Source organism: Oncorhynchus mykiss, chromosome 1 (genome assembly GCF_013265735.2).
Source record: "Oncorhynchus mykiss isolate Arlee chromosome 1, USDA_OmykA_1.1, whole genome shotgun sequence".
NCBI classification, from domain to species: Eukaryota; Metazoa; Chordata; class Actinopteri; order Salmoniformes; family Salmonidae; genus Oncorhynchus; species Oncorhynchus mykiss.
In genome coordinates this window covers 54,168,277-54,191,018 of record NC_048565.1, presented here as the reverse complement: position 1 = coordinate 54,191,018, position 22,742 = coordinate 54,168,277, and the positions used below count along the sequence as shown (strand labels likewise).

The 22,742-nt window shown below is 41.1% G+C and overlaps 1 protein-coding gene across 6 annotated transcripts in view; it reads left to right on the top strand.

The window, feature by feature from the left end:
- LOC110525336 (PHD finger protein 21A) overlaps nt 1-22,742 on the top strand; it is a 110,848-nt gene that overhangs the window by 32,968 nt on the left and 55,138 nt on the right. The gene's annotated exons all lie outside the window — the stretch shown is intronic.

The following is a 22,742-nucleotide window of genomic DNA, read 5'->3' as shown; positions in this document are numbered from 1 at the left end:
GGTGTTCATGGGAAGACACCACAGAAGAAGCCACTGCTCTCCCAAATTCTGAAGTTTTCAAAAGTGCACCTGAATGTTCCACAGCGCTACTGGCAAAATATTCTGTGGACGGATTAAACTAAAGTTGACACACAATACTATGTGTGGAGAAAAAAAAGCACAGCACACCAACATCAAAACCCCATCCCAACTGTAAAGAATGGTGAAGGGAGCATCATGGTTTGGACTGCTTTGCTGCCCCAGGGCCTGGACAGCTTGCTATCATCGACGGAAAAATTAATCCCCATGTTTAGCCTAACATTCTCCTGCAAAATGTCTTTATATCTGTCCGCCAATTAAAGCTCAGCAGATGGGTGATGCAACAGGACAACGACCCAAAACACAGTAGTCCTGACCTCAACCCGATTTGAGATGCGTGGCATGACCTCGAGAGCCGTTCACACCAGACATCCCAAGTATATTGCTGAACTGAAACAGTTTTGTAAAGAGGAATGGTCAAAAAATTCCTCCTGACTGTTGTGCAGGTTTGATCCGCAACTACAGAAAACATTTGCTTGAGGTTATTGCTGCCAAAGGAGGATCAACCAGTTATTAAATCCAAGAGTTCACATATACTTTTTCTACCCTGCACTGGAAGTGTTTACACGGTGTGATTAATAAAGACATGAAAACGTATAATTGTTTGTGTGTTATTAGTTTAAGCAGACTGTCTATTGTTGTGACCTAGATGAAGATCAAATTTTATGACCAAAGGGTTTACATACGTTTTCTTGCCACTGTAAATGGCCTAATTGCCAAAATCACAAAGTATCCCTTTTACGATCCAGGCTGTATCACATCCGGCCGTGATTGGGAGTCCCATAGGGTGGCACACAATTGGCCCAGCGTCGTCCAGGTTTTGCTGGGGTAGGCCATCATTGTAAATAAGAATTTGTTCTTTAACTGACATGCCTAGTTAAATAAAGGTGAAAAAAATGTGTTTAGTGTTGGGCTGTCCAAAAAATTGGATCTTGGCCGACCGAAAGTTGTCTGTTCTTTTGACCAGTCTAAGGTGTATTTTTCCTTATGTAGATGTAACAGTATAGACTTTACGTCTGTCCCCTCGCCCCGACCTGGGCGCGAACCAGGGAGGCTCTGCACACGTCAACAGTCACCCTCGAAGCATCGTTACCCATCACTCCACAAAAGCTGCGGCTCTTGCAGAGCGAGGGGAACCACTACTTCAAGGTCTCAGAGCAAGTGACGTCACCGATTGAAATGCTATCAGCGCGCACCACCGCTAACTAGCTAGCCATTTCACATCCGTTACACTGACACACCTTTAATAAAATCAATGATATGCATTGAGCTTGTCTGAGGGTTTAAGCGCACTGTGTGATGAAATAAGACGCACATGACTCAAAAGAGGGAGCCAGAGATCAAGATAACCTGAAGAAAAAAAATCCTTAACCTGACCCAATCATCCTTCTCCTGCTGGCTTTCTAATGTTACACTCCTGAAGTTGCTGGTAATAAGCTACACGAGTAGTCTGCAATTGTTTTCTCATGTGGAATGGCAATTTATCTTACCATTTCCACTGATCTGCGTGCAAGTTATGGTTTTCATGTGCACATTTTCATGGAACAGTTTAATTTGTAATGACGTCTTCGTATCTCAAAATCATTGTCGTGTTTAATCAAAATTAGATCCAAATCTAAATGAAAATGATTCAAACCTAAAATAACTTATATTGCCATCTATGTAAAAAAAAAATAGCTTGCATTAAAGCCAACAAATAAAAATATTACAGCCTGCAAGCAGAAAATATCCTGATTTAATAGAGAACGATTTATTTAAGTTATCTTTCATCACATTCCCAATGTGTCAAAAGTTTACATGCTACCAAATACTAATTGAGTCTATTGCCTTAAACAATTTAAACTTAGGTCAAACGTTTCGGGTAGCCTTCCACAAGCTTCCCACAATAAGTTGGGTGAATTTTGGCCCATTCCTCCTGACAGAGCTGGTGTAACTGAGTCAGGTTTGTAGGCCTCCTTGCTTGCACGTGCTTTTTCAGTTCTGCCCACAAATGTTCTATGGGATTGAGGTCAGGGCTTTGTGATGGCGCTCCAATACCTTGACTTTGTTGTCCTTAAGCCATTTTGCCACAACTTTGGAAGTATGCTTGGGGTCATTGTCCATTTGGAAGACCTATTTGCGACCAAGCTTCAACTTCCTGACTGATATCTTGTGATGTTGCTTCAATATATCCACATCATTTTCCTTTCTCATGATGCCATTTATTCTGTGACGTGCACCAGTCCCTCCTGCAGCAAAGCACCCCCACAACATGATGCTGCCAACCTCGTGCTTCACGGTTGGGATGGTGTTCTTCGGCTTGCAAGCATCCCCCTTTTTCCTCCAAACATAATGCTGGTCATTATGGCCAAACAGTTCCATTTTTGTTTCATCAGACCAGCGGACATTTCTCCAAAAAGTACAATCTTTGTCCCCATGTGCAGTTGCAAACCGTAGTCTGGCTTTTTTATGGCGGTTTTGGAGCAGTGGCTTCTTCCTTGCGGAGTGGCCTTTCAGGTTCTGTTGATTTTAAAGGACTCGTTTTACTGTGGATATAGATAATTTTGTACCTGTTTCCTCCAGCATCTTCACATAGTCCTTTGCTGTTGTTCTGGGATTGATTTGCACTTTTCGCACCAAAGTACGTCCATCTCTAGGAGACAGAACGTGTCTTCTTCCTGAGCAGTGTGACGGCTACGTGGTCCCATGGTGTTTATACTTGCATACTATTGTTTGTACAGATGAATGTGGTACCTTCAGGTGTTTGGAAATTGCTCCCAAGGATGAACCAGACTTGTGGAGGTCTACAAGTGTTTTTTTTAGTGCTTGGCTGATTTCTTTAGATTTGTTCCCATGATGTCAAGCCAAGAGGCACTGAGTTTGAAGGTAAGCCTTGAAATGCATCCACCGGTACACCTCCAATTGACTCAAATTAGGTCAATTAGCATATCAGAAGCTTCATGACATTTTCTGAAATTTTCCAAGCTGTCAACTTAGTGTATGTAAACTTCTGACCCACTGGAATGGTGATCAGTGAATTATAAGTGAAATACTCTGTAAGCAATTGTTGGAAAAATTACTTGTCATGCAAAAAGTATATGTTCTAACCGACTTGCCAAAACTATAGTTTGTCAAGAAATTTGTGGAGTTGTTGAAAAACGAGTTTTAATGACCCCAAGCTAAGTATATGTATAAACTTCAAACCTCAACTGTATATACACTGCTCAAAAAATAAAGGGAACACTAAAATAACACATCCTAGATCTGAATGAATGAAATATTCTTATTAAATACTTTTTTTCTTTACATAGTTGAATGTGCTGACAACAAAATCACACAAAAATGATCAATCAAAATCAAATTTATCAACCCATGGCGGTCTGGATTTGGGGTCACACTCAACATTAAAGTGGAAAACCACACTACAGGCTGATCCAACTTTGATGTAATGTCCTTAAAACAAGTCAAAATGAGGCTCAGTAGTGTGTGTGGCCTCCACGTGCCTGTATGACCTCCCTACAACGCCTGGGCATGCTCCTGATGAGGTCTCCTGAGGGATCTCCTCCCAGACCTGGACTAAAGCATCCGCCAACTCCTGGACAGTCTGTGGTGCTACGTGGCGTTGGTGGATGGAGCGAGACATGATCTCCCAGATGTGCTCAATTGGATTCAGATCTGGGGAACGGGCGGGAAAGTCCATAGCATCAATGCCTTCCTCTTGCAGGAACTGCTGACACACTCCAGCCACATGAGATCTAGCATTGTCTTGCATTAGGAGGAACCCAGGGCCAACCGCACCAGCATATGGTCTCACAAGGGGTCTGAGGATCTCATCTCGGTACCTAATGGCAGTCAGGCTACCTCTGGCGAGCACATGGAGGGCTGTGCGGCCCACCCAAAGAAATGCCACCCCACACCATGACTGACCCACCGCCAAACCGGTCATGCTGGAGGATGTTGCAGGCAGCAGAACGTTCTCCATGGCGTCTCCAGACTCTGTCACGTGCTCAGTGTGAACCTGCTTTCATCTGTGAAGAGCACAGGGCGCCAGTGGCGAATTTGCCAATCTTGGTGTTCTCTGGCAACCCCCACCTGTGGACGTCGGGCCCTCATACCACCCTCATGGAGTCCGTTTCTGACCGTTTGAGCAGACACATGCACATTTGTGGCCTGCTGGTGGTCATTTTGCAGGGCTCTGGTAGTGCTCCTCCTTGCACAAAGGCAGAGGTAGCGGTCCTGCTGCTGGGTTGTTGCCCTCCTACGGCCTCCTCCACGTCTCCTGATGTACTGGCCTGTCTCCTGGTAGCGCCTCCATGCTCTGGACACTACGCTGACAGACACAGCAAACCTTCTTGCCACAGCTCGCATTGATGTGCCATCCTGGATGAACTGCACTACCTGAGCCACTTGTGTGGGTTGTAGACTCCGTCTCATGCTACCACTAGTGAAAGCACCGCCAGAATTCAAAAGTGACCAAAACATCAGCCAGGAAGCATAGGAACTGAGAAGTGGTCTCTGGTCACCACCTGCAGAACCACTTCTTTATTGGGGGTGTCTTGCTAATTGCCTATAATTTCCACCTGTTGTCTATTCCATTTGCACAACAGCATGTGAAATGTATTGTCAATCAGTGTTGCTTCCTAAGTGGACAGATTGATTTCACAGAAGTGTGATTGACTTGGAGTTACATTGTGCTGTTTAAGTGTTCCCTATATTTTTTTGAGCAGTGTATATTTCTGTACCAGTCAAAAGTTTGGACACACCTAATCATTCAAGGGTTTTCTTTATTTTTTACTATTTTCTACCATGTAGACATCAAACTATGAAATAACAGATATAGAATCACGTAGTTACCAAAAAAGTGACAAATAAATATATTTGAGATTCTTCAAAGTAGCCACCCTTTGCCTTGATGACAGCTTTGCACACTCTTGGCATTCTCTCAACCTGCTTCATGAGGTAGTCATCTGGAATGCACTTCAATTGATATGTGTGCCTTGTTAAAAGTTTATTTGTGTAATTTCTTTCCTTAATGCGCATTAGCCAATCAGTTGTGTTGTGACAAGGTAGGGTGGTAGAAGATGGCCCTATTTGGTGAAAGATCAAGTCCACATTATGGCAAGAACAGCTCAAATAAGCAAAGAGAAACGACAGTCCACCATTTCTTTAAGACATAAAGAACATTTCAGTCACATAAGCCATCAGGCGCTATAATGAAACTGGCTCTCTTGAGGACCGCCACCGGAATGGAAGACCCAGAGTTACCTCTGCGGCAGAGGATAAGTTCATTCGTTACCAGCCTCAAAGTTTCAGCCCAAATAAATGCTTCACAGAGTTCAAGTAACCGACACATCTCAACATCAACTGTTCAGAGGAGACTGTGTGAATTAGGCCTTCATGTTTGAATTGCAGCAAAGAAACCACTACTAAAGAAAACCAATAAGAAGAGACTTGCTTGGGCCAAGAAACACGAGCAATTGACCAGGTGGATATCTGTCATTTTGGTCTGAGTCCAAATTTGAGGTTTATGGTTCCATCTCTCGTGTCTTTGTGAGACGCAGAGTAGATGAATGGATGATCTCCGCATGTGTGCTTCCCACCGCGAAGCATGGAGGAGGAGGTGTGATGGTGTGGGGGTGTTTTGCTGGTGACACTGATTTATTTAGAATTCAAGGCACAATTAACCAGCTTGGCTACCACATCATTCTGCAGCGACACGCCATCCCATCTGGTTTGTGCTTAGTGGGACTATCATTTGCTTTTCAACAGGACAATGACCCAACACACCTCCATGCTGTGTAAGGCCTATTTGACCAAGAAGGAGAGTGATGAGTCCTGCGTCAGATGACCTGGCCTCCACAATCATCATCAACCCAATTGAGATGAGTTGGACCGCAGAGTGAAGGAAAGCAGCTAACAAGTGCTCAGCCTATGTGGGTACTCCTTCAAGGGAACTCCTTCAGGCATTCCAGGTGAAGCTGATTGAGAGAATGCCAAGAGTGTGCAAAGCTATCATCAAGGCAAAGGGTGGCCACTTTGATTTGTGTAACACTTTTTTGGTAACTACATGATTCCATATGTGTTATTTCATAGTTTTGATGTATTCACTATTTTCCGACATTGTAGAAAAAATTTAAACAATGAAATAACTCTTGAATGAGTAGGTGTTAACAAACTTTTGGCTGGTTCTGTATATAGACAGTGCTTTCGGGAAAGTATTCAGATGCCTTGACTTTCCAGATTTTGTAATGTTCCCACCTTAAAAAAATGGATTAGATAAATAAAATTCCTCAGCAATCTACACAAGATACCCCATAATGACAAAGTGAAAACAGGTTTTTAGACATTTTAGCAAATGTCAAAACAATTTACATAATTATTCAGACCCTTTGCTATGAGACTCATAATAAAGCTCAGCTGCATCCTGTTTTTCATTGATCAATCTTGAGAGGTTTCTACAACTTGATTGGATTCCACCTGGGGTCAATTCAGTTGATTGGACATGATTTAGAAAGACACACACCTGTCTATATAAGGACCCACAGTTGACAGTGCATGTCAGAGCAAAAACCAAGCCATGAAGTCGAAGGAATTGTCCGTAGAGCTCCGAGAAAGGATTGTGTCGAGGCACAGATCTGGGGAAGGATGCCAAAAATGTCCGCAGCTTTGAAAGTCCCCAACAACACAGCGGCCTCCATTCTTAAATGGAAATAGTTTGGAATCACCAAGAATCTTCCTAGAGCAGGCCACCCGGCCAAACTAAGCAATCGGGGTAGAAGGGCCTTGGTCAGGGAGGTGACCAAGAATCCTATGGTCACTCTGACAGAGCTCCCCTGTGGAGATGGGAGAAGGACATCCATCTCTGCAGAACTTTATGGTAGTGGTCAGAAGGAAGCCACGCCTCAGTAAAAGGAATGACAGCCTGCTTCGAGTTTGACGAAAGGCACCTAAAGGACTCTTAGACCATGAGAAACAAGATTCTCTGGTCTGATAAAACCAATATTGAACTCTATGAATGCCAAACATCATGTCTGGAGGAAACCTGGCACCAGGCCTACGGTGAAGCACGGTGGTGGCAGCGTAATGCTGTTAGTTTGTATTTTAACAGTAGGGACTGGGAGATTCGTCAGGATCGAGGGAAAGATGAACGGCGGAAAGTACATAGAGATCCTTGATGAAAACCTAATCTAGAGCGCTCAGGACCTCAGACTAGAGCGAAGGATCCCCTTTCAACAGGACAACAACCCGAAGCACACAGCCAAGACAAAGCAGGAGTGGCTTCAGGACACGTCTCTGCATGTCCTGGAGGAGATTGATTCTTTTCTAGGACGTGGGAGTGGCCATTCAGTGAAGGATGAGCCCTGCACATTCTACAAGTCTTAAAAGGCCCAGTGCAGTCAAAAACGTGAAATCCTGCGTGTTATATATATTTCCACACTGAGGTTGGAATAATACTGTGATATTGTGAAAATGATAACGCCATTTTAGAGTAAAAGCTGTTTGAAAAGATCAGCTGAAATTTCAACCTGTTTTGCTGGGATGGTGTTTTGGCCTGCCCGGTGACATCAGCAGGCGGTCAATTAGTTAATAGACCAATAAGAAACAGAGTTTCAAACCTCTCTTCCCAAAACGGCTAGTTTCCACCTCCAAACTCAGACCACTCCCAGACAGTCCTAGCTAAATTCTTGTTTTAGAAATTGCTCTTTGCTAAGAAGCTATTTGTATTTATTTTTTACCATTTCACAGTAAGGTGCTTAATTGTTACCCAGAAATGATTTGATATTGAGATCAAAACAGCTGCATTTAACATTTAAGTCATGCTAGAACAGCCAACTGGTGACATGTCTGTTACACGTTGTAGATGTCGGTGTCTTTGGTATTCTTATAGATGGCTGTGGCCTTTTTCTCCGCTTGTGGGTGGTAGGTGATAATTATCTCAGCTCACAAATTTAGTAGGCATACCTCACCAGCACAACTCTTCTGTCTCACTGAGGAAAGAGTTTACAGTTTACACCTGTGCTGCACTGGGATGCAGTGTTGCTAAGCAACAGACACATCATGTCTCGAACGGAGTCTGCATGTTTGTGTCTGCGCATGCTGACATGTTGTGTTACTAGAGCACTCAGGTGTATTTTGATTTATTGTGGTCGATAGGCGTCACACTGATATTCCCGTCACCTCTCAGGCAATGAGCCCACACTCACACTCGCACACACACACTTGACACTTGGCGGAGTCCAGTCCAACAGGGCTAGTGTGCTTTTCAGGTTTTACCTCTAGAGCATAATGGAAGAACAAACGTTATATGAAACTTTAACTGTTACTTATAGACTTGATTTGCTTAGAATAAACCATTAGACTCCAAGACAGGAAGCATGTACAATGCCTTGCGAAAGTATTCGGCCCCCTTGAACTTTGCGACCTTTTGCCACATTTCAGGCTTCAAACATAAAGATATAAAACTGTATTTTTTTGTGAAGAATCAACAACAAGTGGGACACAATCATGAAGTGGAATGACATTTATTGGATATTTCAAACTTTTTTAACAAATCAAAAACTGAAGAATTGGCCGTGCAAAATTATTCAGCCCCCTTAAGTTAATACTTTGTAGCGCCACTTTGAAAGGCAGAAGAGGGATTTGCTGAATTTCCCCTTTTTTCAGATGTGCCCTGCTAAACCACATAAGGAGCATTCCACCTTTCAGTAACATTTTACTTGACATCTAGCGTCATAACACGTTATGACATGGTCATGGCCATGTGCTAACAGCTGACCTAACTTGTCATATGGTCATAACACCTTCATAACACATATTTACACGTTGTGACATATTGCATTATTTTAAGGCTAGTTGTGACAGCTACATAAGTGTCTCAACCCACATTTTATGCAAAATGATTTTTTCCCTTCCAAGACGTTTCATTTAGTTTTTCTTAACTTTTTCATATGCGAGTTCCAAATATCTCTTAACGGTCGCCCCAGCGTGAGTTGCTTTATGCACCTCATGTCAGAATGCACTCACTGTTAACACTCGCTGCGTGCAAATTATCTGTAGGCTATGTTTCAATTTATCAATTTAAAATGTTCTAATAAGTTGTATTTTCTAACAGTTTGAACTGGCACATTTTCTGGCTGGTGCTCGCATTGCCTCCACTGTTTTTCCTACAAATAACTTTGGACTTGTGCGTTCCTATCAAAGTACCTTACTTTCTGTATATGGTGTTTCTGTTTCTACTGTAGTATGTATGTATGCAAGCATGCATGTATGTGGCATAATGTATTTACAGTTTTATTAATGTTTTCAAGTAAACTTCCGGAAGTGAATGAAGGGAAACGAATGATCGTAGACAAGACACCACCTTCAACATGCATACTGCAAACAGACAAACTCATCTTGTCTCCTCTTATCTTTGGTTTACGCGGAAGAAAAAAAAACATGCAGTAATGCAAACTGGGGGGTGGGATCACTACTGGCTGTAAGCGAACGAGTGATGTGCTCTTGGAGCAATACTGGCTGTATCCAAGGCTCAGCCAGTCGTTCGCATAACAACAGAATGCAGCGTAGCACGCGACTGAAGAAAGAAGAGACAACCAATTTGACTAGTTACAGCATCAGCGCGCCCTCTGGAAAGTCAGTTTGTCAGTTACAGCATCTCGTCCCCTGAACGATAACGAAGAGGTAACGTTAGGTGAGAAGCCTGACCATGGAGATGGGGGGTGAGAAGGTGATGAAGCGTACTTCATGAGCTGTAACCGAAAAACAACTGGCGTTTGGAAAGTTTGAGGTAGGGGAGAAAGTGTGGTGGAACAAGTATTAGCATTGTTAAGTACCTTGCTAGCTGGATCGAATTCTCTGTTAGCTAACCAGAAATGTTGAGCAACATTAGCCAACTCATCTGATCAAATAATTTAGTTTATGGTGTGAAAATTTGCTTGCTAATAAAGTCAGACAGCTAACATTAGCTAACTAACATTACAACATCAGATGCGATAACATTAGTAACCTAACCAATTCGCTATACGACTCCTTGCCGTTCCTCAAGTTATAACGCGTTAGTTGCTTACTGGACCCTGGAAATCTGAAATGTTAACTAGCTTTTTGTTGTGTTAAACTTGACAGTAACATGTGTACAAGCATTTCGCTACACTCGCATTAACATATGCTAACCATGTGTATGTGACCAATAACATTTTATTTGTGTGTGAGTGAGTGATATGGGATTATATATTTTTTACTCGGTGACTGTTAATTTTGTAGTAGCCTTGTGCACTTGATCAATATCTAAAGTGGCCACTATAATAGAGCAAAAATAGAATGTCTGTTTCATTCTATTCTACTTTAAGATGTTTTTTCCCCAAGTGCAACATTTATGTGTGGTCACAAGCGTTCAATTATAACGGCTGTCATGGCGAACTGCAATATTAGTGTTTGTTTTTTTCATCTCAAGACTTGAGTGTCATTTGCAGTAAAGTCTAGGCAACAAATAACATTGGATTGCTTTCTTTACATTTTTTAGCTGTGAGTTAGGTTCAAATTAACCACTTTTTTTATTTTACACACGGAGAATGATCATGTAGATCATATTCTTTGTTGTTTAGTTACTTAAAACCTGCATTTCCCCCTAGCAGGGATTTTTTTGTTGTTGCATGTTTCAATGCCCTTGGCAGTTTGCATCCCTGAACATGGCGGCGCACACAAACAAATTAATATTGTGGTTTCTGTCAGCCGAGAGTTGCCTAAATATGACTGCTTGTGATATGTCAATATTTCCTCAGTTAGCGCTAGGACTACATTACATTGATCGGTTTGGATGATTATGTATGCTGTTCCTACTTCTGTGAATGTCTGAACATTGCATCCAAAAATAAACTTGTCACAATTCAGGACATAACTTTGTAAGGACTGTGTTTCTGTAAAAGTGTGGCTAGCTCAAATGCTGACCGTTGCGTCAATCGAAGCTGGATGTTCTAATCAAACCAGTTTGAGGTATGCTGCAGGAACCACTGTAGAATGATAACACCCGTTTGTTGGTTCGTGTGAAACTTTTTTTTTCACCTTTTATTTAACCAGGCAGGCTAGTTGAGAACAAGTTCTCATTTACAACTGCGACCTGGCCAAGATAAAGCAAAGCAGTGCGACACAAACAACAAAATTACACATGCAATAAACAAGCATTCAGTCAATAACACAATAGGAAAAAAAAGAAAGTCTACATTCAGTCTGTGCAAATGGCGTGAGGAGGTAAGGCAATAAATAGGCCATAGTAGCAAGTAATTAGTAAAATTAATTGCAAGTAATTGAGAAAATTAACACTGGAGTGATAGGTGTGCAAAAGAGCAGAAAAGTACATTTAAAAACAATATGGGGATGAGGTAGGTAGATTGGATGGGCTATTTACAGATGGGCTATGTACAGCTGCAGCGATCGGTTAGCTGCTTAGTTAGCTGATGTTCAAAGTTAGTGAGAGACATATAAGCAATTCGTTCCAGTCACTGGCAGCAGAGAACTGGAAGGAAAGGCGGCCAAAGGAGGTGTTGCTTTGGGGATGACCAGTGAGATATATCTGCTGGAGCGTGACCAGTGAGCTGAGATAAGGTGGACCTTTACCTAGCAAAGACTTATAGATTACCTGGTTAAGTCTGTTGTAATGAATTCTTTCCAGTAATTTTCATCAAGCATTATGACCAGGGTTCCCCAACTAGCGGCCTGACAGTTTTCTGAGCAAAAAAAAAATATTGTTGAATTTTCATTGTTGGACATAAAACTGTAAAAACACCAGGAAATCAGAGATTAATGTACTTCGATGTGAAAAGAGGCAAATCAATCCCAGAACAACGCAAAGGACCTTGTGAAGATGTTGGAGGAAACCGGTACAAAAGTATCTATATCCACAGTAAAACGAGTCCTATATCGACATAACCTGAAAGGCCGCTCAGCAAGGAAGAAGCCACTGCTCCAAAACCGGCATAAGAATGCCAGACTACGATTTGCAACTGCAAATGGGGACAAAGATCGTACTTTTTGGAGAAATGTCCTCTGGTCTGATGGAAGAAAAATAGAACTGTTTGGCCATAATGACCATCGTTATGTTTGGAGGAAAAAGGGGGATGCTTGCAAGCCGAAGACACCATCCCAACTGTGAAGCACGGGGGTGCTTTGTTGCAGGAGGGACTTGTGCACTTCACAAAATAGATGGCATCGTGAGGGAGGAAAATGTTGTGGATATATTGAAGCAACGTCTCAAAACATTAGTCAGGAACTAAAGTTGGTTGCAAATGGGTCTTCCAAATGGACAATGACACCAAGCATACTTCCAAAGTTGTGGCAAAATGGCTTAAGGACAACAAAGTCAAGGTATTGGAATGTCCATCACAAAGCCCTGACCTCAATCCTATAGAACTTGTGTACAGACCTGAAAAAGTTTGTGCGAGCAAGGAGGCCTACAAACCTGAGTCAGTTACACCTGCTCTGTCAAGAGGAATGGGCCAAAATTCACCCAACTTATTGTGGGAAGCTTGTGGAAGGCTACCTGAAATGTTTGACCCAAGTAAATTATTTAAAGGCAATGCTACCAAATACTAATCGAGTGTATGTAAACTTTGACCCCACTGGGAATGTGATGAAAGATATAAAAACTGAAATAAATAATTCTCTCTACTATTATTCTGACATTGCATTGTCAGAATAATAAAATAAAGTGGGTATCCTACCTGACCAAAGCCGACATTTTTAATAGGATTAAATGTCAGGAATTGTGGAAAACTGAGTTTAAATGTATTTGGCTGTGTATGGAAACTTACGACTTCAACTGTACATGTGTGTGTGTATAAACCCTTTTTCAGGACCCTGTTTTTAAAAGATAATTTGTAAAAATCCAAATAACTTCACAGATCTTCATTGTAAAGAGTTTAAAAAATGTTTCTCATGCTTGTTCAATGAAACATACACAATTAACGAACATGCACCTGTGGAACAGTCGTTAAGACACTAACCGCTTACAGATGGTAGGCAATTAAGGTCACAGTTATGAAAACTTAGGACGCTAAAAGAGGCCTTTCTACTGACTGAAAAATACCAAAAGAAAGATGCCCATCTGTGTGAACGTGCCTGAGGCATGCTGCAAGGAGGCATGAGGACTGCAGATGTGGCCAAGGCAATAAATTGCAATGTTTGTACTGTGAGACGCCTAAGACAGCGCTACAGGGAGACAGGACGGACAGCTGATCCTCCTCGCAGTGGCAGACCACGTGTAACAACACTTGCACAGGATTGGTACATCCGAACATCACATCTGCTGGACAGGTACAGGATGGCAACAACAAGTGCCCGAGTTACACCAGGAACGCACAATCCCTCCATCAGTGCTCAGACTGTCCGCAATAGGCTGAGAGAGGCTGGACTGAGGGCTTGTAGGCCTGTTGTAAGGCAGGTCCTCACCAGACATCATCGGCAATAATGTTGCCTATTGGCACAAACCCACCGTTGCTAGACCAGACAGGACTGTCAAAAAGTGCACTTCACTGACGAGTCGCCGTTTTGTCTCACCAGGGGTGATAGTCGGATTTGCGTTTGTTGTCGAAGGAATGAGTGTTACACCGAGGCCTGTACTCTGGAGCGGGATCGATTTGGAGGTGGAGGGTCCGTCATGGTCTGGGGTGGTGTCACAGCATCATCAGACTGAACTTGTTGTCATTTCAGGCAATCTCAACACTGTGTGTTACAGGGAAGACATCCTCCTCCTTCATGTGGTACCCTTCCTGCAGGATCATCCTGACATGACCCTCCAGCATGACAATATCACCAGCCATACTGCTCGTTCTGTTCATGATTTCCTGCAAGACAGGAATGTCAGTGTTGCCATGACCAGAGAAGAGCCCGGATCTCAATCCCATTGAGCACGTCTGGGACCGGTTGGATCGGGGGGTGACATATTATGTTCAGGGACACATCATTCTAATTATGTTAGTCAAATATCTGTGGAACTTGTTCAGGTTGTTGAAACTTATGTTTAAAATTTGCTGAAAATTAACACAGGTGACAGTGAAGATGTTTCTTTTTTTATTTATTTATTTATTTATATATATTTCCCTTATTACCCTACCTACCCTCCCCCAATTGGAGCAAACTAGTGAACAACAACGCTTAGGCCTTTATTTCCAGCTTATACATACTATATGCGTTTTATGGACACAGTCTATTTTACAATAGTTTTATTTTGTTTGTTTTTAACTCTTGTCCTTCCTCTACCCTCAACCTCTCCCATATATTTATGATGTCCATCCGGTTTGATTTCCTTTGACAAACAATTTCCAAACCTATATACGTTTTATGGGCACAGTACACATTAGTTATCTTGTTGTTATTAGTCCCAACCTTCAGGTTCATTCAACCCCTCCCATCTATCTCTTAACACCGTCCATATTGGATTTCTATTTGCCATCTGAACCTTTCCATTCTCATTGTTTCTGCAGATTGTAAATTGAAAATATTTTTCTTTGCTAAAAGTATTATATTATTTATCTATTGACTATGACTTTTCAGATCACCCATTAGTGCTATCTGCAGGGTTAGCTCCAGGTAAATATTGCAATTCTTCAGCCATACCTGAACCTGTGACCAAAAACAAGCTACATATGGACAATACCGAAACACATGATATCATGTTTCTGCCTCTTCGCAGCAAAATCTTCTGTTGGTTGCAAGAATTCCGTATTATAATTGATATTGAAAAATGCTAAGTTTTGTGTCCGGTGTCGTCTTGCGTATCAGTTCTTAAACCATGTACCATGACATCGGTACGTCAAAAATCTAGGGCCGACAGACAAGTTCCTTACTTTTTGCCCCTTCCACTTTCCTCTTCCATTTTTGCGGTGATGCCGCAATTAGTTGCTTTGTTATTTTGGGTAGAGCAGACATTTCCATATGTTTTAGTTAGCTGCATGTATGTCATAACTCCACCAGTCATGTTGTATCATTTATGAAGATTATACCTGTTTTACATTTCTTTATATATTTTTTAATCAATTCATATATTTGAGTTTAACCATATTTGTTCTGTTTTTTTCTGGTGAATTAAATTGAAATTGCAACCAACTTTCTATGGCTTGTTTTAAAATAGCGATATTTGAGAGATTCTTTTTCAAATAACTGAAAGTGAGAGGTTGTAATCTGAAGAAAGTGAAAAAGGCCTTTCTTGAACATAGGGTGAGATATTCTTACAAATTTACTAGAGAACCAGTTTGGATTTAAGTATAGCTTCTGTTTGACTGAAGCCTTTAGTGAGAGGTCTTAATGCTTTCATTTTTTAAAATCATTTCTGCTCTCCGAATTCATATTTATTATATAAATAGGCCCGTTTAATTTTGTCTGGCTTGCCTTTCCAAATAAAATTGAATTTTTTTCTCATATAATTAAAAACCAGCTCGCTAGGTGTAGGCAAGACCATAAGCATATAGGTCAACTGGGATATGACTAAAGAGTTTAATTGGGGTGATTTACCTTTCCGTGTTTGCAAGATCTTATCTAATTTTGCTATATTTCTATAAAAATGTATTGGAGTGAGATTATTTCTTTATTTCGGGATATGTATACCACATCACCATCAGACAATTCTATTGGTAAACTACACGGTAAAGTCAAAAGTATTTATTTTTTTTGTGATCCAATACTTAATATAGTACACTTATTATAATTTGGTTGTAATCCAGAGAGGTTAGAAAATGATCTAGATCCTCTATGAGGTTGTGAATTTAAAAGAAAAGAAAACATGAGTCATCAGCGTACAAGGACACCTTTGTTCTTAAGCCTTGTATTTCTAATCCCTTGATATTATTGTTGGATCTGATTTTAATAGCTAACATTTCAGGGGCCAAAATAAATAGATCTGTCAATAGTGGACAACCTTGTTTTACTCCTCTTGACAGTTTAAAACTTTCTGAGAAGTAGCCATTATTTACTATTTTACACCTAGGGTTACTATACTTGATTTGAACCCATTTTTTAATAGATTCTCCAAAATTGAAATGTTCCAGGCATTTACATATGAACTCCAGTCGTACTTTATCAAACGCCTTTTTAAATCCGCTATGAATAGCAGGCCTGGTTTCCCAGATTTTTCATAGTGTTCTATTGTTTCCTGTACTTGCCTTATATTATCTCGACTGCATCGTCCATGTAAAAAAACCTGTCTGATTAGAATGAATGTCTGACAATACTTTTTAAATTCTATGTGCTATACATTTTGCTAGAATTTTTGCATCACAACACTAAAGTGTAAGTGGCCTCCATTTTTTTTTTTTTATGGACTGGGTCTTTATATTTCCCACTTGTATCCTGTTTCAGTAATAATGAAATCGGAACTTCTTGTTGAGTGTCTGATAATCTACCACTTACATAGGAGTGGTTAAAACATGCTAATAACGGTCCTCTAAGAATATCATAAAAGGTTTGGTCTGGTATGCCATCCAGTTTTCCCAGACGTAAAGGCTTTACTTGCATCAAGAAGTTCCTCCTCTGTAATTTCACCTTCACATGAGTCTTTCTATATGGCTGTTAATTTTACATTATTAATTTGAAAAAAATCCATACATTTAGCTTCGTTTAGAGGAGATTGAGGAGACTGAAGCGAAAACATATGCTTAAAGTACTTTTAAAGTGTTTTTCTTCTAACTTGCTCTGAGCCTCTATGGTACAGTTTTTATTGCTATCAATCTGTTCTGTTAGATCTTCTATTTCCTTTGTAAGTATGGACTCATTTGACATAACTTGCTTTTGTTTTTGAGATGAGTACTGAATTCCATGACCTCTTTTTTTTTTTTTTCCATGACATTTATAAGTGTCCCATACAATAAGCGGATTTGCTGTACCTATGTTAAGTCGGAAAAATTCAGTTATAAATTCCTCTGTCCTAGTTAAAAACAAGTTATCATCCAATATCCTCGCCCACGTGAAATTCAGTAAGAGTAATGTATATGCCAAATATCTGATGGTCCGACCACATTCTATCCCCTTTCAATTAGAGCTGGGCGATATATTGAGTTTTTTTAATATAATCAAGTATATGTTTTGCGCGATATGGAAAATGCCTGTATTGCAAGAATTGAGGTTCTGTTATAAGGTTGTGACGATTTACAAATGCAGCATCTCACTGTCTTTTCTGTCAGCCCAATGTCCAATCATGTCCCAATTGCTTGACAACACATGCACAGAGGTTTCCCACCAATCACAACCCTAGACAGCCTTTCACAAATTGTAACCACGCCGGAGAAGTGTGGCGGTAGTAAGAGTTCCACCAAAGTGGAAAGCGAGGAAGCCAACTCAGCCTCTCGTGAGAATGAAATCAACCCCAAAAAGGGCAGCAATGTTTTTTAGTGATATGGAAGTGGTTCAGGTTTAAGAGGTCTGCTGTTCAGCAAACGAATGTCCTGTGCAAAATGTGTCTAAAGACAATTGCTACGAAAAGCAGCAGCACAACCAACCCCTTCCATCACATGCAACTGAAACACGCGGTGGAATGGGAGGAATGCGTGAGACTACGGCAATGCCGATTCCAGTCACCAGATTCCCAAAACGTCTGCTAAAAGACATACTACCATAGCCGTATCCTTTTCAAACGTTATCACTTATGACAAGAAAAGTTTGAGTTGGAAGGAGATAACGGATGCAGTGACCAATTACATAGCGAAAGTCATGGTTCCAATCTTTACAGTAGAAAAGCCAGGCTTTCAAAATCTGCTAGGTACAGTTGACCACAAATATCAGCTGCCAAGCCGATATTTCATGGAAGGCTTCACGGAAGAAGCCCTGCCGAGATTATACACTGCTACCCGCGAAAGAGTCGCAGAGAAGCTGGCTAGTGTTATTTTTCCACCACATCCAATCTATGGTTGAGCAGAACGTCAGAGCCATAACTAAGTTTGACAGTCCACTACATAAATGAAGACTAGAAATTGCAAAATGTCTGCCTCCAAACATCTTACTTCCCTGATGATCATACGGGTGAAGTAATAGCCCAGGGTCTCAGACTCTCTGGCATCGTGGAAGATGAGCGAATACTGACAGGTGTGCATGACAACTGACATCAGAGGCAACATGATAAAAGCATTGTGCTTGAACAACTGGACCCGCCTGGAGTGCTTTGGGCACAGGCTTCACCTCGCCATCGGTAAGTGTGACATTGGATAATTAAAGTGCATTCAAAAAAGTTATGTTCAGGCCAGCTGTAGGCTAATGTGTTAGTAGTTGTGTCATTCTGCCAATCGAATAGCAAATAACCACAGGCTGTTTTAATAACAACAAATTAACTAATACATTTTAAATCAAAATTATTATATAAATTTACATATTCAAATAGCTAGTGGTCAAACATGGCTAAGCAATAGAATAGACTTGTGGGTGTGTGTTGTTCATTTGTGTTGCACAAATAGGCTTTGAGGCCTTGTATATTTTTTTACATTTTAATCAAGAAAATTCAATTAAGAATTATGTCTTGGCCTTTTTACAAATTTGTTTAGAGAAAAACAAGAAATCGAGATTAGAGGTCGACCGATTTATGATTTTTCAATATCGATACCTATTATTGGAGGACCATAAAAAGCCAATACAGATTTATCGGCCGATTTTTATGTATATATATTTGTAAGAATGACAATTACAACAATACTGAATGAACAGTGAACCCTTTTATTTTAACTTAATACATCAATAAAATCTATTTAGTCTCAAATAAATAATGAAACATGTTCAATTTGGTTTAAATAATACAAAAACACAATGTTGGAAAAGAAAGTAAAAGTGCAATATGTGCCATGCAAAAAAGCTAACGTTTAAGTTCCTTGCTCAGAACATGAGAACATATGAAAGCTGGTGGTTCAATATTCCCAGTTCTTCAATATTCCCAGTTAAGTTTTAGGTTGTAGTTATTATAGGAATTATGACGCGTCAACTATTTCTCTCTACCATTTGTATTTCATATACCTTTGACTATTGGATGTTCTTATAGGCACTTTAGTATTGCGAGCCAAATCTCGGTTTGCTTGAAGTCATAAACAGCGCTGTGCATCAAGCATCGCTAAGACCGGCTCGCAAACGCGGTAAAGTGCTGTTTGAATGAATGCTTACGAGCCTGCTGTTGCCCCCCACCGCTCAGTCAGACTGCTCTATCAAATGTCAAATCATAGACTTAATTGTAATAAACACACATAAATACGAGCCTTTGGTCATTAATATGGTCAAATTCGGAAACGATCATTTCGAAAACAAAATGTTTATTCTTTCACTGAAATACAGAATCGTTCCGTATTTTATCGAACTGGTGGCAACCCTAAGTCTAAATACTGCTGTTACATTGCACAACCTTCAATGTTATGTCATAATTATGTAAAATTCTGGCAAATTAATTACGGTCTTTGTCAGGAAGAAACACAGTTCGCAACGAGCCAGGCGACCCAAACTGTTGCATATACCCTGACTCTGCTTGCACTGGACGCAAGAGAAGTGACACAATTTCCCTAGTTAATATTGCCTGCTAACATGCATTTATTTGAACTAAATTAGCAGGTTTAAAAAAAATATACTTCTGTGTATTGATTTTAAGAAAGGCATTGATGTTTATGGTTAGGTACATTTGTGCAACGACTGTGATTGTTTTCGTGAATGTGCTTTTGTTAAATCACCCGTTTGGTGAAGTTTAAGTAGGCTGTGACTCGTTGATAAATTAACAGGCACCGCATTGATTATATGCAAAACAGAACAAGCTAGTTAACCTAGTAATATCATCAACCATGTGTAGTTAACTATTGATTATGTGAAGGTTGATTTGTTTTTTTATAAGATAAGTTTAATGCTAGCTAGCAACTTTCCATGGCTGCAAGGAGCCAAGGTCCTTTTGACGCTGCACCCGTGTAACAGGTGGTCAGCCTGCCATGCAGTTTCCTCATGGATTGCAATGTAATTGGCCAAAATCAGCATCCAAAATTGTTGTCAATTACCAATTGTTATGAAAACTTAATCGGCCCTAATTAATCAACCATAATCGGTCAACCTCTAATCAAGATATATATCATGAATCGTCCAAACCTTTGAAAAGGAATGTAGATATTACTTTTAGTCCATATTGTCCAGCCCTACTTTCAACACACTTTTGGTGCCAATGAGAATGACATAAGAAAGAAGTCAAGATGACTAGCTTGATTGAGCCTCCGCCATGTATGTCTCACTAGGTCAGGATATTTAAGCCTCCATATATCTATTAGTTCCAATATATCCATGACATTCATGATTTCCTTTGCTGTCCATTGAGGAATTTAAAACAGTATTATAATCTCCCACCATAATAATAGAGTCTTGTATTGCTTGTAAGATTGATCATTTGTTATACACTGCTCAAAAAAATAAAGGGAACACTTAAACAACACAATGTAACTCCAAGTCAATCACACTTCTGTGAAATCAAACTGTCCACTTAGGAAGCAACACTGATTGACAATACATTTCACATGCTGTTGTGCAAATGGAATAGACAACAGGTGGAAATTATAGGCAATTAGCAAGACACCCCCAATAAAGGAGTGGTTCTGCAGGTGGTGACCACAGACCACTTCTCAGTTCCTATGCTTCCTGGCTGATGTTTTGGTCACTTTTGAATGCTGGCGGTGCTTTCACTCTAGTGGTAGCATGAGACGGAGTCTACAACCCACACAAGTGGCTCAGGTAGTGCAGCTCATCCAGGATGGCACATCAATGCAGGCTGTGGCAAGAAGGTTTGCTGTGTCTGTCAGCGTAGTGTCCAGAGCATGGAGGCGCTACCAGGAGACAGGCCAGTACTTCAGGAGACGTGGAGGAGGCCGTAGGAGGGCAACAACCCAGCAGCAGGACCGCTACCTCTGCCTTTGTGCAAGGAGGAGCACTGCCAGAGCCCTGCAAAATGACCTCCAGCAGGCCACAAATGTGCATGTGTCTGCTCAAACGGTCAGAAACAGATTCCATGAGGGTGGTATGAGGGCCCGATGTCCACAGGTGGGGGTTGTGCTTACAGCCCAACACCATGCAGGACGTTTGGCATTTGCCAGGGAACACCAAGATTGGGAAATTCGCCACTGGCGCCCTGTGCTCTTCACAGATGAAAGCAGGTTCACACTGAGCACGTGACAGAGTCTGGAGACGCCGTGGAGAACGTTCTGCTGCCTGCAACATCCTCCAGCATGACCGGTTTGGAGGTGGGTCAGTCATAGTGTGGGGTGGAATTTCTTTGGGGGGCCACACAGCCCTCCATGTGCTCGCCAGAGGTAGCCTGACTGCCATTAGGTACCGAGATGAGATCCTCAGACCCCTTGTGAGACCATATGCTGGTGCGGTTGGCCCTGGGTTCCTCCTAATGAAAGACAATGTGGCTGGAGTGTGTCAGCAGTTCCTGCAAAAGGAAGGCATTGATGCTATGGACTGGCCCGCCCGTTCCCCAGACCTGAATCCAATTGAGCACATCTGGGACATCATGTCTCGCTCCATCCACCAACGCCACAACGTCCTGCATGGTGTTGGGCTGTAAGCACAACCCCCACCTGTTGCACCACAGACTGTCCAGGAGTTGGCAGATGCTTTAGTCCAGGTCTGGGAGGAGACCCCTCATGAGACCATCCGCCACCGCATCAGGAGCATGCCCAGGCGTTGTAGGGAGGTCTTACAGGCACGTGGAGGCCACACACACTACCGAGCCTAATTTTTACTTGTTTTAAGGACATTACATCAAAGTTGGATCAGCCTGTAGTGTGGTTTTCCACTTTAATTTAACTCCAAATCCAGACCTCCATGGGTTGATAAATTTGATTTCCATTGATTAATTTTTGTGTGATTTTGTTGTCAGCACATTCAACTATGTAAAGAAAAAAGTATTTAATAAGAATATTTCAGATTCAGATTCAGGATGTGTTATTTTAGTGTTCCCTTTTTTTTGAGCATTGTACTTAAACAGCTGCAGACTGACTGTTCCTGTGTAGTCTTAATTTTCTTCACTCAAGAAAGTTTCAGTGTCTAGCCATTCCATACATTTCAGCTCACCCTGTTTGTCTCGCTGGCCTATAGAGTGGTAGCCATTTCATTGTGGGGACGCACGTTCTCTGTACTTTAGTTTTGTAGATTTCTTAACCATTCGTGACAACATCTGCCTGCTTTGTCTCTAGTTTTAAACCATTTCTCAGCCATGTAGCCACCGCTTCACGCTGTCTGGTCTAATACACATTTAGAAGTGGGTTTTATTGCGAAAAGGGGGCGTTCCATGACGCCGACATAATGTCTGTGCTCACGCAGGTGTGGTCGATGGCTAGTTAAGACTTTACATGAAAAACAATTCTCTCATTTATAAGGCTAAAATCACATTTAATCTTTTCACAAATAGTTTCATATTCAATCATATAAGTTCCCCAACATTTGGATGTGAATCTGATCACTGGGAAATATGCACATTCAGAGATGTTGTTGTACATCACAAATTAGAACAAATTCGACAGGATTGTTTAAGCCCCCCCTCCATTTCCAACTGTTTGGATTACAGAAGTATTGTTTCACTATTCAACCTTTTGATTTTACCATTTTGCTGGGAGGAATCTCCTTGTAACAGAGGTTTCTTTCCCCTCAATCCTGCCAAACCCAAAGGCAGAGTTTCTACAAGGTATTTACGACCATCATAA